Source organism: Phalacrocorax carbo, chromosome 11 (assembly GCF_963921805.1).
Source record: "Phalacrocorax carbo chromosome 11, bPhaCar2.1, whole genome shotgun sequence".
Classification (NCBI taxonomy): domain Eukaryota; kingdom Metazoa; phylum Chordata; class Aves; order Suliformes; family Phalacrocoracidae; genus Phalacrocorax; species Phalacrocorax carbo.
The window spans coordinates 9,324,901-9,340,134 of NC_087523.1; the positions used below are offsets into that span (position 1 = coordinate 9,324,901).

Here is a 15,234-nt window from a genome sequence, read left to right on the forward strand (position 1 = left end):
AGAGACGGCTCCGCCACAGCACAGGGGCAGGTGAACCCAGCCCGCGGGGCTCCCCACGACCTCCAGCCTCCGCTCCCCGGCCTCGGAGCGAGCGGCCAGGCTGCCCTCCGCCAGCCTCCGCACCCACGCGGGAACGTGCCCACGGGGATGCTCCCCTCCGGCCCGCCCCACCGCGGCCGGTCGCGGGAGGGCCCCGCCCGGCTCCCGGCGGGAGCATCGCCCCGCCCCGCCCCGCCCCGCCCCGCGTGGAGCCCGGCGGCCGCCCCCGCCCCGCCCCGCGCCGCCCCCGCCCCGCCCCGGCGGGCGGTGCTGCCGCCGCCCCCGCTCCCAGCAGCCCTTGCAACCGCCTACAATGAAATTTGCGAAGTTTTTTCGGTTTCGGCGCCATTTTCGAGTGGACTCGGAGGTGAGGAGGGAGGGCGGGCAGGGCGGCGGGGCCGGGGCGCCGCGGGGGGACCGACCGCCGCCCCCCCCCTCCTCCCTCCCTCCCGCCCCCCGCGGGCGGGACGGCCCGGCACGGCTCGGCACGGCGGGGGGGGGGTGGCACGGCGGGGGGGGAGGGGGCGGCGGGACAGGGCGCGCTGCTGCCGGTGGGGAGGGGGGGTGAGGGGGTACGGCGGGGCCCCTCCCGCCTCCCCCCCCCTCCCCGCGCTGCCGTGGGCGGGGTCGCGCCGTTTCCCGGGGCGGGGGGGGGGGGGGCACACGACGGAGCGCACGGACCCGGGAGAAACTTGGAGGGGGGGGGGGAAGGGGGAAAAAAAAGCTGTGAAGAACTTTTCGTGGCGGGGGGGGTGGGGAGAGCGGCGGCACCGAGCCGCGCGCGGCGCCGCCCCGCGCCGCACAAAGGCGGCCCCGGGGGGGGCGGCGGCCCCGGGGGGCGGCGGCCGGTGACGCAGCGGGCAGTGACAGCGGGAGCGGCCGGGACGGGGACGGGACCGGGACCGGGACGGGGCGGTGCCCCCCCATCCCCCCCCCCGTCAGACCGTTAGGGCGGGAGCGGCGCGCGGCGCCTTCCCCCCCCTCCCCCCAGCACCGCGCGTCCCGCGCGGGGGGACGGTTCCCACGTGGGTGCGGGGCGCCCACCGACCCCACCCCCGGGATGCCTCTTTCCCTCCTGCGTTTTTTTATTATTAATAATTTTTGTGGGGTTTTTTTGTTGCGTTGCGGGGCGCCGCGCCCGCCCCCCGCAGGTGTGGCGGGGGGGTGGTTTTCTCTTTTTTTTGTTTTTGGGGGGTTTTTTTCCCCATTTCCCTCTTTTTTTTTTTTTTTTTTTAAAGAAAACCGGGGCTGCCCGCGGGCTGGGCCCCCACTTCGGTCTGGCCTGCGCGCCCCCGCGGCCACCCGCGCTCGCCCCCAGCTCCCGCTGCCAAAGGGGCGCACGTGAGAAAATAGTTTTATGCATTTTTTTTTTTTAAATTGCTAGTCTAAAAAAAAGTCGGCGGAATAATTTAAAATATTTTTAAAAATTGGCACCCAGCTTTTGCCTTTTTGTTTTTTCCCCTTTCCCTCGCTGGTTCCTTGCTTTGTACAGGAAATTTGAATATCCTGGCAAAGGGCGACTTCCAAGCGCCGCTTTGCTGGGCTGGGTGAGCCCCGGTGATGGAGCAACGTGCGCCGCGCTGGCGGGGGTTTCCCTTTTTTAATTTATCCTCAGCGCAGCGTTTTTCCCACCCACATGTGCATCAGGTACATAAAGACAATTTTTGTGCGTTGAGAGAGGGAGTTTTCCAAAGTTAAAACGTTAATTGCTTCCCCCCCCCAAAAAAAACCCAAAAACAAAACCGGTGCCTGTGTGTTGTGTACGTGTGTAGGTGAGGGACCATCTGCCAGGTTTCATCATCTTCTGCTCTGAAGAAACCCAAAGAACTCCATTGCTCACCATCAGCTGCAAAAATCTGTATTTAGTTAATCCACTTCGGTGGGAAATACAGTAAAACTGAACTGCTAATGCAATAAACATTTATGAAATATAAGAGGGAAGCTTTAAGTAATGCTTCAGGCAAACTGACCCGAATATTTAAAAAAAAAAAAAAAAAGAAAAATTGCTGTGCGCTTGTTATGTTTTGAATTAATGCTCATCTGACAAAAAAAGAAGGGTTGTTTGTTTTTTTTTTCCTCTCTCTTCTTAACAAATAAACTTTATAGGAGTCGGGCTTCCAGATCTGTCCCTTGTTGTTTAAAACTGGATGAGATGACAATGCAAAAAAAATGGAAGTAACAAGAAGCATCATACTTTTCTTCTCCTCAGCAGTGTTGAGAAAAAACTCTGGATCCTGGAATTTTACAGTGGATTTTACTGGTTTTCTGGAGCACTGTAAGTTAAGTCTTATCCCGCAGGCCTTTGCGAGCACCGGTAGCTCTCCCTCGTGTAAGAGCCCTGTCTTGATAAACACAGTCGATCCGCTAGTAACAGGCTCGGGGTCGAGTTTCTAATCCAGTAAAGTTAACGAATTAATTTTTCGCATTATTTGAATTTGCCCTTTGTAGCTGCGGTTTGGTTTCGGGTGTTCTGCCCCACCTAAGAGCACGATAATGTCACACGCTCTAACGCGCGAAAGGTACGCCGTGCTAAAATGAAAATGTAACTCTAATATGCTGTTATTTATATGAAAAACGTGCTGCTTCTCTGACCTTTTTCTGGGTAAATTAGTGAGAAAAAAATTGTTTTTAATGAAGCGTATGAGAAATTACCCACTCTCGTGTCGCTCTGACATGTGAACAGGGAGAAAATATATTTCATGCGTTTGCTTTGTGGCACCCGGGAAGCGGTCTTAGCTGGCTGCAACGCGCGTAACAGCGGTTTTGGGGGGATGCGCGCGCCGAGGGGATGCGCGGCAGAAGCCCCTGCAAATGAAAGTAACTCGGCTGCGTGCAGTTCCCACGTCTGGCTGTTCGTGCTCTCTAATAGTCATTTCTCTTCTCGCAGCCCTTGCTCGACTTCGGCAGCCTTGCGAGGCGAGTTGTATCGGAAATGTAATAGCTAGAACCATTTGGTGGTTGTCGATCAAGCATCGGGTCTGATCGCAGCTATTAGCCACATCTGTAAATATTAATACGTGACTCTTGTTTAAATTTCATTGTTCAAAGGGAGGCAGGAATGAGCGTGGGGTGATTTTTCAGACCTGGGCAGATATGACGTGTTTCTGTGGTGCTACTCGCCCCCTTATTTTCGTTTTGTTACCGTAATTGCGTCTTGCTAATTAATGTCTGGGACCTTCAGCTGTAACAAGATGATTTTTTTTTTTTGTCTTTTTGTAAAATAGTAAATGCCTTTTTTCCTTCCCCCCCCCCTTTTTTTTTTTTAATCTTTCAAATGAGAACAATGACTTCAGGATTTGTTTGTGCGTGTCTCCTGAAAAACTGTTTGATAGCAGAGTTGTTTGGTTTTTTTCTTTTTTTCCTGTGCTTTATATATAAAGGAAATGCTTAATATTTACTTGTCTTCGAGCTCACCTAGCCCTGAAGCGTGCGAGTCAGTGAAGGCCCTGTATGCAAATCTGTCCTGTCATGGGCTCCTATATTTATTTCCTTTCCCTTCCCATGGCGCTCTTTCTCACTTCTTTTATTTTTTTTCCTCTTTCTTTCCCCAGTTACAGTGTCGGTGTGGAGGGACTGGGTTGTGCTTTAAGGGAACCCTGTATTTCAGGATGAATTTCTTTTGGTTTTGTGTGTGTATTTGGGCTTGGGACGGGGGGGTGGTTTGTACTTAATTGCCCAATATACTTTGGCAAGCAGAAGTTGCATTGTTTTGTGAACTACATTAATGGATTTCTGCATGTTCAAATTCCCCAGTTATTTGGGGGATTTAATTAAACCTCTGTAGGTGGCTGGCTTACATAGATGACAGGTAGAAGTCTCAATTTCTAGAAATAGCTGGTGTACACACCACGGGCGTGGAGCTTGTGGCGGCAGAAGAGCTGTTGCGATGCCTTTGCATCGAGGTGGAGCTTTTGAGGCAGTTCTCTTGATATTTGGGGCTACCGGCACAGTGGGGGCCCCCACTTCCCAGCTTTGGTGGGGTGCTGATGCAAGGCTGGGGTGCTCCTGGGATGCCGCCTCCCCTGGCAGCGATGGGCTGAGCGCCTGATGGTGCCACCAAAAAACCCCAACCCCCAGATAGCCTGCTTGCATCTCACCTGCTTGTTCTGGGAGTGGTTTATCACCTAAATCGGCATAAAGGAGATGTTTCCTTTGCTTCTGGTCTGCCAAGACCAACAGGCTGCTCTTGCTGCTGCTGCTTTAACCCCTTTGGGGCGGGGAGGTGGGCTTGCTGCCAGCCGTGGCTGTGTGGGGTGGCTTCCCTGCTTGCCCCCGGAGCTGCCGCTGGCGTTGGCTGGCAGGAGCCGTGTCGTCCCTCCTCGCTGTACGGCGCCTGGGTTATGATTCGAGGCTACCGGTGTGCCTTGGGTACCACCGCCGGTGCCGGTAGCCCCGGCTGCAGGAATGGGGAGAGGAGGGATGCGATTGCTCTTCGGGTGCTGCTTCATACTCTGCCTTATCTGGAGGTGAAAACTTGATTTTCCTTTATTTTTCCCAATAATTTTAAAAATACTTGCACCCATCTGAGCCTTTGGTCTGCGCGTGCCTCTGTGCTCTGAGGCTGCCCGACAGCCCCGGGCCCCGCTCTTGAAGCACAGCGGTGCCTCTGCGAGTGCCTCATAAACCCTTCTCTGTGTTGCTTTCCAGTTCCTATTGAAACAGTGATTGCCTCATGTCCAGGGAGAGTCAGCGCAGAAGGAGCCGATGCGCCTGCGTTCAGAGGTGAGGTGGGAAGGTAAGCTCGTGTGTCCGACCTGCTGCGAAACACCTGCAGCGCCTGCATCCCTCCGGATAAATGCAGGTTCCTCTGAAACGCGTGTCCCTTGGGCGCGGCAGGTCGCACCTCGGAGAGGGCAAGATAAACTCAAATCATCCCGTTCAGCTGCCATCTTTCCGATTTAACATTGAGGATCCAAAGCACAGACTAGGCTTGAGAGAAGATAAAGTGTGAGATGGGATGATTCAAACGCAGAGCTTTCTATTGCTTCGAATAATTATCCTGTTATGTCGTAAACACGCATATTTTCTCAGATACGTATTTCACTGCCTATCCCAAATTTCCACTTGCCCAATGCTCGGTGTGAATGTTGATTTTTCTCTCTGTGCTAGAGAATAGGCTGGTGGAGGTGTACTGAGCCCTCGCTTTGGAAAGTCCTCCTTGCTGAAGGGAGCTCTTGCCCCCTTTGTCGAGTTAGGCCAAAGACTGGTTTTTTAAACATTAATTAAAATGGGAACCTCAAACACAATCAAAACGGATTCTAGAGCTGAGCTTGTTTGCTGTTGTCTTTTTTTTTTTCTGAGTTACTTGAAGAGATGAAAGAAGTAAGACTACACAGGTACAGTCAAGTAAAACATTGTTACAGAAATAAATAATGGTAAAATTACGTGGGGGGTTGTTTTGTTTTAGCTTGTGCAGGTTTAACTTTCTCTGGGTACTTGTTGGCTTTGCAGTAAGTAGTTGCTCGTTAGAGAGTTGGACCTGGTGCTGTCCGGTGTTGAGGGCGTTGAAGTGGTGAAAAAATACTGCTTTTTTTTGTTGGCAAATATTTGATTTAAAATTTGCAGTAATTTGGCACGGGTCACGAGAGCTTTTGAAATTCCTATTTTTAAGTGTGCTGAACAGGCAGTGACTAGGGGGAGGGCGACTGGAACGCAGCTAAGCGGCGTGTTTAGCGCAAGGGGACGGCACAAGCATTTGAACTAATGGCGTCATTTCTGACATTGTTCAGGGTTTTTTGTGATGCTGCTTTTTAAGAAAATGAATTGAAGGAAGTTGTCACATAACTGGGGGAGGAAAAAAAAAAATCCAAAGGAAACACAAAAAATGTCAGGCTATCTGCACAGCCCCTGTACAGCCCTCGCAGGCTGGCCTGAACGTGCCGTGTGCTTCAGAGCTGCAGCCTCCTTTCTGCCCCGTGCTGGTCTTTTCTCTGGTACAGGCAGGGGAGGTGATGAAGTTCCAGGGTATCTTTAATTCCTGGTGGCATAAAGTTTGTCCATTCAAATAGTAAATGAGCATAATCTAGTCTTTTAAGAAAATAAGGGCGCTTTTAGATTTCTCCAAAGCCGAGCTGAATAAAAATATTTTAAGGAAAACTTAGCAGGTTTGAACTGTTGGAGTCTGGATTTATTTACCTGAAATATTAACACTGCAACTCCTGGAAAATCCTTGATGTTCAGCAGTCCCTAAGAGGAAGGTACAAGGTAATATTGCCCCATGGACTGTTTGGAAGGGCCAGGGAGGTCTGCAGGCTCTTACAGTAGCAAAAGCAGTAGACCTGAAAGTGTAGATTTACCAGGACCCAAATATTAAGTCTGCTTTGGGGGTGGGGGAAACAGTTAATTTCTGATTTTATTTCTGAAACTGGTTTGTTTGCACTGTGTAACTGCTTGTTCTCTTATAGTTACAGACTGTCTGATAGCACCTGTGAAGAAAAAAAAGTGTCCCATGGTGGTAATGCATGCATGTTAAATGTCTTCATTGTAGAGTGTTCTTCAGTACTTTATGTCATGGTTTAAAAAAAAAAATATATATATTCAAAATACCATTTGGAATGTCAACATTCAGTGGGCTTTGAGGAGATGTAGCAGCACATCATGGTTTGTAGGGACAAGGAGATACAGACCATTCTGGGCTGCCTCATTACCTCAAGGATAAGACAAGAAAGTGAGCTTCTGGTTATCATAGATGTGGAAGCTAACACATTCCCATGTATCTCTTTAGTTCAGTTGAACAGGTATGTGTAGATAAGTTCTCTTGGTGCTTGTATCTATGCACATCCTTTGCAGCTCCAAATACATTCCCTATGAGTTTGTGTGTGTGTGTGTGTCTCGGCGGGGCTGGCCCTGCAGGCGGGAAGGACTTGCAGCTCCTTTTTGTTCTCTGGCATGAGCATGGCCCATGGCCTGAGCACCATGCCTTCAGCTGGCACCTTACCCGTCACCTATGGCTCCTTGGTCCTTTCCTCAGCAAAGGATCGGCCAAGGTACTCCCTGGCCCTGTGTTTGGGGGGAAAGGGGGGGTATGGAGGCCACGAGAGGCGCTAGGATGGAGAGCTGTCAGCAGTGCTCTAGCAGCACGTAAATACTGGAGTTTGGGATTGCCTGTTGCTCTCCAGTATTGCATTGCTGCTTTAGTGAGGCTGGAAATCGGTCCCTGCCGCAGGAGCCGGGGCCCCGGCTCTTGGGGTGCCACCTCAGCACTCCCACAGTGCCTTCCATACTGCTGCTCGGGGGTTCTCATCTCCCACACCAATAAACCACTGCGGAGGCAGCAACGAACGAGGGCTTGGTGTCGTTAATGGGGAGGGGGCAAGGGGAGGGGGGCTGCACCCTGCCCCCTCCCCGATGCTGGTGGGTACCCAGTGCCCCAGCCCAGGGCTGGAGTGGGCAGGGGCCACTGCCACTGCATGGGGGTCTGGGCTGGGAGGTGGGGCTGAGCCCTTCTCCAGCATCTTCTGGGGGAGGGAGGGCCAGGAGGTACGTGGTGGTGGTGGGGCACAAGGGCTAATGCTGGCCCCTGGGTGCTGGCCCCTAGCTGTACCCTGCCTCCCGCAGCTGGGGTGGGCCTGTGGGGGACATTGGGGGTGTGCAAGGGCTGGCCGGGACAGGACCTTCAGCTGGGTGAGAAGAGGGGGGAGGCATAGCTGTGCTTGGGATGCTCCTGGGGAAGCCCTGCCATGGGATGGATCATCTTCCCGCAGCCACCATCGGGGTGCCCAGGTCGGGCATGGCCAGGGGGCTGCCAGTCCCCAGCACCCAGGCAGCAGCTGGCAGCACTTGGGCCATGGTGGGAAGGGTTGGGTGGGTGTAGAGGGCCTGGAGCACCGGAGGGTTTGCTTGCAGACATGTCGCTGCGGCATCGAGCTCCTCCAGGGCAAGCCCAGCCCCACAGTGAAAGGGTTTTCCTTCCCCTACCCTTAGCATCATAAAACTCACAGCTTCCCAACACTGATGGGAGCCAGGGATGGATGCAGGGACCACTGTGGGGTCAGGGATGCTCCTGGAAAGGGCTGGGACGGTGTCTTCCTGGTCAAGCATCCATCCTCTGGTGGAAAGCGAGGTTGCCTATGGTGCATCATTAACAGCCCCAATCTGGCAGTCTCCTGTTGAGCGCTGGTGGCCATGAATCCCAGGATGTTTGTTTTTTCAACCATGTTTATGAATTAATAAATCACTGCCAATAGTTGGGGGGCAGCGGGAGAATATCCTCTTGCTGATTTACAGCTTAATCACGGCTGCTGGTCTGCACGGTCAGCACCGCTAGGTACCACCGGGAGATCGGCGCAGGGGACCCCCCGGCACACAAGGGTCGTTCTCACACAGGGGGGTGCAGAAGGTGTGTGTGCGGGTTGGGGCAGCTTTTAAAAGCCTCTGCCCACAAAGAGGTTGAAGTCACAATATTTGGGCGCACAACCGACTCGTTCCAAATCGGACATCGGTATTCTTTCACTTGGGTCTGTGAAATGGTTTACTCCTGCTTTCTACAAGTCAAGCCCTTAAGCACCATATAAAATACTGTTTTCCCTCAGTAAAACAACTTAATGAATGACTTGGTTTACAGGGAAATTGGTCAGCAAAGTGATTAATTTTGTACTTCTATAGTTTTATTAATTTTACATATTTTTAGATAAGTTTTCTGTTAGCATTTGTAGGTGGAGTGTAAGAGTTAAAAATCAGCTTTATTCCTTCGTTTTAGACCTTTCTGTCACAATCAGTTTGATTTTACTCGGCTAGAAAAAGATTTCCACTTTATTCACACAAACAGAAAACTCCTGCTAAAACTGTGCTTTCAGGCTACAGTCTCCTGCCAGGATCAAAACAACATGACAGTAACAGGAGAGTAAATGCACCGCAGAGTTTTTGGAGCAGTGGGACAAGAATAAAATTTAGAGGCTCAATCAAGCCGATAGGAAAAACCGATCCTAGGGCAGATAGCAAAAAGCGCCGGTGGAGGTGGCTGTGCTGTGGGTCGGCAGCAGCGAGCCGCGGGCGCGGTCCCTGTCTGACCCCCCCGGCTCGGGGTGATGGATGTGCCGTAGCTGGGGCGCAGCGGTGGCGGGAGCGAGGGCTGCGTGGCAGCTCGGGGCTTTGCGTCTGCCGCAGCGGAGTACGGTGGTGCCCGCCCGGCGGCGTTAACTCCTCTCAGTACCTGTGAGCGTACCTCTGCTCGGCTCCGAGTATTTCACGGTATTGCCAATTATTAATTGAGAAAGCCCAGGGGGTAACCATCCAGCTGTGCTTTTCTGTCTGAGCAGCTGGGACAGCTCCTGTCATCTTTTTCCTTAAATGTAAAAGTTTGCCTTCAACGTGGTTGCAGGTTGGCTGCACTTGAGCACAAATCACTTGGGGAAAAACAGACAAAAAAAAACAGGGCAAGAGAAGCCGTGGCGGCACATCCCTGCTCTGACCTCAGTCACCCGCAGACCCTTACCGCACCGCGCTGCCGCAGGCACGGCACCACCGGGGCAGCGCCGTTAAGCGGCGGGCAGCCACGCAAAGGGGCAGCAGCACATGCAAAGCAGTGTAGAGGAAGGATAAAGCAAGATATGTAGTTTTTTTAAATGTGAAGTCTGCTGCGTCAGGAATGTACGTGACCACCGTGGAGGAAAAGCCTTTGAGCTGCCTCAATAGTTTTTTTGTGTGATTTTTTTTTTTTATAAACAAGCTGGAAGGTGGCAGTTCCTTGCGGTAGGCAAATACGTGCAGTGCACTGCACCGCTGCATGGCTGCAGGGGTTAGTAGGTAGGCACTAGACAAGCCTATTAATCGCATGCTTCGACACCAATCTTTTCATTTCACCCAGACTGAAACCCTCCCACATACTAAGACTGAGGTTATGTTACTCTGCTCAAAGTACCAGGTACCTCAATTAGAGAGGCAGCGCTGTGGGAGCCAAATGAGGTGTTGCAGGTTCCTGTAAACACTAAAAATGCAACCCAAAAAGCCACCTTATCAACCATCAGTGTTTTCCTGCTCGCCTCCTTTGATGCAAAAGGAATTTTTGTTAAAGGTTGGCAGCTCATTGAGCTATCCAGCATTATCTTGCTTTCCTTGCACTTCTTGCCCACCCACCTCATCTGCCTTTCCTCAGCTCACATCTAGTGTGCTCTGAGCCAGGACCGGCTTTTGTAGGTCTGTGTGCAATGCCTGGCACAAGAGCAGCTCCCAGCGCTAGATGTTAACAAGTTCAGGTCTTGCTTTTTGCACTACAGAGGAGAAGAAACACTTTATGTGTCTCGTTCTCTCTTAGCAAGGGTAATTCTGGCTAAGTAAGGTGACTCTTTAACTGTGTACCCGGTTATGCAGCTGGCTGCAGTGGGAAGCAGCCAGTATCCCCAGTGCAGAGCTGCACGAAGGACAAAATCTGGGTTAAATTAAACGTGGCAGGTAGCAGCCACATGGCAAAGCAGACACCAGCCGTGAGAGTTTGCTAAAGCGAGAGTGCAGTGACCAGAGCAAACAATGGCACTGGTGCCTTGATGACTTAGTGGTTGTTGGCAACAAACTCACCAATGGAAGAAAAATGTAATTTCAAATCTTTTCATTTCTGAAGCAAAGGATAAGACGTTGCTCTCAGCAATTAACTGCTCGAGCAAGTCCAGCACGGAGCTACCAAGATGATCAGGGGACTGGAGCATCTCCCTTATGAGGAAAGGCTGAGAGACTTGGGTTTGTTCAGCCTGGAGAAGACTGAGGGGGATGTCATCAATGCTTATAAATATCTGAAGGGTGGGTGTCAGAACAATGAGACCAGACTCTTTCCAGTGGTGCCCAACGACAGGCCAAGGGCCAACGGGCACAAGTTGGAACAGAGGAAGTTCCACCTCAATATGAGAAGAAACCCCTTCCCTGTGCGGGTGCCAGAGCAGGGGCACAGGCTGCCCAGAGAGGCTGTGGGGTCCCTTCCCCGGAGACATTCACCCCCCGCCTGGACGCGGCCCTGTGCCCCTGCTCTGGGGGTGCCTGCTCAAGCAGGGGGTGGGACGGGATGAGCTCCAGAGGCCCCTTCCAACCCCTGCCAGTCTGGGATTCTGTGATTTCTCATGTAAACCCATTCTTGTGTGCTGTTCAAGTAACAGAATATTGACGGTTACTCAAAATGTGATTCAAGTAGAGCGTATTTTCATTTATAAATTGTCCAGAGTGAGTTCTCATGCCATATGCTCTGTGAGAGAAAATAGCTTCCACCTCATACTGAAAAGAAATTATCTGAATGTGCACAACTGCTAGGCAAGGTCTGATGGCGGGGAGGGGACGAGGTGATGTGGAGGATGCAGCTAGGCGAGGTGAGGCTGCGTGGTTATTCTTTACTAGAAAGCACAAGATGGTTTTCTAATTGCAAGCGTAAGGGCTTTGCACCGCAAAGGCTATTTCCAGCTCATATTTTGTATTCTCTGGTTGCTGTTGGGTACTCTTCGTTTTGTGAATGGAAGAGAGAAAATTGGCAAGAAAGGAACTCGAGGAGAAAAAGCTCTGACAAACACAGGGCAGCGCACGCCCCCGTCTCGCCCCCGCCGCCCTGGGGCGGGCTGTAGCACAGCCCGGCTCGGCGGGGCCGCCGGCGCGGGGGCGGCCGGTCCCGGGGCGGGGGGTTCGCGCCGCTCCCGGCTGGCGGGCGGCGAGGCCGGCGCCGGGCGCTGCCGGAGGCACGGCGGCCCCGCGTGCGCCGCGCGCAGCCCCGCAGCGCGGCGGGGGGCGGCCTGCCCGGCCGGCGGCGGGGCTCGAGGAGCGACCCCGGCCCCGCACCGGCGGCCCCGTGAACGAGCAGTGGGGAGGCGCGATGCTTTCGGTGGCAGGGTTGGAATAGGTGAACTACATACGGTCACTTCGCTGCCGTGTGCGGCAAAATACTGTAGGATTAATTTTTGTCTAAGTCTCTGCCAAAGGCAATCCTGAAGCGTTCCCGCCAGTGCTTCCGAGATTTCAGGATTGGAAATTGGGCAGGGACGAGCTCCCCGGCTGCAAAAAACCTAACGGAGCTGGCACTGCAGTTGGAAAGGGATGGGTCCTTATTTAATAGATGGTTCCTTATTTATACACACAGACATGAGCTGTTGGGGTATTTTCCTGGCTACATTTGTGAAGGACAGGGGTGGGGGAACACAGACCGCCTGGGAACTGCCCCCCTGCCCCCCAACCTGTCGCCCAAAGCTGCAGCTCGCACACACAGCGCCTGCTGTGGGCACCCCGCAGCTACTGCAGAAGCCACAAGAGGGTTGGTTCCCTTTCTGGTTACAGAAGCAGCCACCACTGGTGATTTGTCAGAGAAATACCAGCCCCTTACTGGACCAGGTTAACATACCTGCATCTTGATTTACTCACCGTCACAGGCCTGCCTCTCCTACCTGGTTCCATGCGGATTTTCACCATCTGAGAGGTTTCCATTCACCAGAGCAAGAAAGCCGTTCACAGCAGCATGTTTGCAGCCACGCAAATGTATCCCCAACGCACACTATGCACCAGCCTTTTTGTCACTCGGCACTTGCTAGTGCGGTCCCTTTCGCAGCTTCCCTGGGCGCGAAGAATCCTCACCGCCACTAGGAACGGGCATTGCGCTGAACCTTTGTGCTCTTCTAACCCCACCCTCTCCACCTTGGCGTCTGCAGCTGAGTAGCACATTTACAGAGGTAGGAAACAATTTCTCCATCAAAACACTTATCAAACTACACCTCCTTGTGATATTAAATAAAGTCATTCTAAACTAAAAAAGAGAAAAACGGAAGAAAACCCCCCCGCCATTGTGATGTCTCATTTGCTTATAAAGGTCCTTGCATACAGTTAAGATCATGCAAGGTGCAACCTCCATGGGAATTAAAGGCAGTCAGACACGGCAAAAACAGTCCTTTAATGAATCGCGAGTAACCAGCTCCCTGAAGTAGTGTCAGACCCTCACTCCGGGGTTAGTGCATGCTTGACAGGGTTTTCAAGGCATACTAAACAATGAAACACCACCAAGAGTTAATCGGTCCGGATACACAATTACAAGGAAACGTAAAGATCCTCATTTGTCTCAACTTTCAAAACCAGGATTCACCCCCGCCCAGGTGAACTGCCAGCTCAGTTCACCTAAAGACGTTCAACCGCATCTCCCAGCTCTGTCTCGAGCACTTGAGATCCCGATCAGCGTGAATTTAAAGCAAGAAGAATAAACACCCCAAACCAGAGCTACCCATTTGCGGTTCCGAGCCAGGCGATGCCCCTGGCCTGCGGCAGGCGGGCGTTATCGAAATGTGCAGAAATGCCAGATGTCGCAGGGTGAGACAGCACAGCGAAGCCTGTAAATATTCAGAATTATTTTTCCACCATACAGTTGTGATTCATAAAATGTGGAACTATAATCAATTTCAAACGCTACATAAACATTCAAATACAAGATTTTCTCTGTGCTTTCATAATGTTTTAACAATATACGCCTGGGTTGCATAAAATTTGCATTTAACTTGCAAAGGTGTGACTAAAACCCCAGTCTTTTAACCAAAATTATTGAATAAAAAGTTAACGATTGCATTTTTCAACTTTTTTCAAGTGAGAATTTATCCTCCTGCCGTGCACACACCGGTGCTGGAACAGGCTGCAGTACCTCAGAACTGCTCTAGCAACAGCGAGAGAGCGGGTACCTTTTTCTCTGAACAATTTGCATAGAGAGCAACAAAAGCTTTTGAACGAGGAATCCCTCTGGGGTAATAAACTTCATCTGACAAGCGCCCACGTGAAGGAAGTGCAAAAAAAAAAGCAGTGCCTGTTCCCCAGCATTTGGAACGCGGGAACATTCAGTAAGTTTTCTTCTTTTTTTACATACCGCCTTTTCCATCAGGCTCGGGCGAGGTTCGCCAGAAGGCAGAGCTGGGATCCTGCAGCACCGCTCCTGGGGTCCGTGTGGCTCAAAGAGTATCTTCCCAGTCCCCTTCTGTGACCACACGACGTGCGCGGCTCCAGGAAGCTGCGACTCCTACCCCCAACCGACCGGTAACTGCCCCACTCCAGCTTCCGTTTGGAAGATAAATCCCTCGTCACGACTAACGCAGCGTCTCCTCCCGTTCCCAAATCACAGCATTTGAATAACCTTCTTCACCAAGGCAGAAAAACATTTCAGGACAAACTAATTTAAGGGTTCAGTCCTAAAAGACATCGAACATCATCGATTCTCATTGTTTTCAGGTGCAAATACGTACTTTCAGGCCACCTCTCCTGCGTCATCTCCAGCTGCCGTTCATTTATTTTAAAACACATTGTGAAGTAGGAACTCTTAAGAAGGTTGAAGAAAACACTGCTTTTTAAGATTAGGCCTTAAGTCCAACCAGACCTTGTGAAAACTTGAATGGATGCAATAGTTCTCACTGGGTCTATAATTTTCTATGTTGCTTTTGTGCTTCCTCTTCTTGGAGATGCACCATGTATTTTGCAACAAGTCGTCCCAGGGACAGTACACGTTCTCAAAAAGGCATATACACACACGTTATTTAGGACATTGAGAAATACAACCGGTCTTTGTAGTGCATTTAGGCAAAAAGCTCTTTGGAACATTAACATTGCAAAAGTATAATACGATCATGATCAGCGTTCTAATATTTGTTAATGCAAATTTTGATTTACAAACAGATCTCCTACACGTTGCGGTCATTTGATCTAATTACACTGTGTAAATTATTCATATCTTAGCTCTGCTACTAACTACCACAGTTGTAACTGAGCACACATGGATGGACAACAATGCGCAGTACTTGGAAAAGTACAGAAACACGACCCAAACTTCAAAACCTCAGAAAAATCTGTCAAAACAGGCCAGCAAAATCTTCATTAAGTATTAACCGCTGAGCAGCGTTAAATCCGAGCGTACAGCGGAAGAACCCACGCCAGAGGTACAAGAACCGTGTAAGCTGAGGGACTGAAAATCAGGGCACAAGGACGAGGTGGGAGATGGGCTGCCATGTTTAGAACTAAACTCGACACGAACAGAGGTGTTAAAGAACAAACCCAAATGATTTCTTACAAAATGGTTGTGGTTTTTTTTCTTCCCCAATGTATATGTTTAATGAAAATAAAATCTCCACTTTTCGTTTTTGCCAAAACTGAACAACGGACAGTGCTTAAGCCATTTTCTCTGAAATCTAGTTCGGTTATAGAATATGCAAGTGTTTCAATGTTTTCCCTCAGCACTTTATCATCTCTCTCGTAGACAGGATAATGTTAACC

General features: G+C 51.2%; 1 long non-coding RNA gene across 3 annotated transcripts; it reads left to right on the plus strand.

Annotated features, from left to right (window-relative positions):
- Nucleotides 1-303: 303 nt before the first annotated feature.
- Nucleotides 304-7,316, plus strand: LOC135315345 (uncharacterized). Of its 3 annotated transcripts, XR_010374795.1 has the most exons (3): nucleotides 304-406; nucleotides 2,146-2,314; nucleotides 4,687-7,316. It is a non-coding gene; the product is annotated as an uncharacterized LOC135315345 (long non-coding RNA). The 3 variants fall into 3 exon arrangements; XR_010374796.1 differs by lacking the exon at nucleotides 304-406 and having other exon boundaries at nucleotides 719-3,042; XR_010374794.1 differs by lacking the exon at nucleotides 304-406 and having other exon boundaries at nucleotides 719-2,314.
- Nucleotides 7,317-15,234: the final 7,918 nt, after the last annotated feature.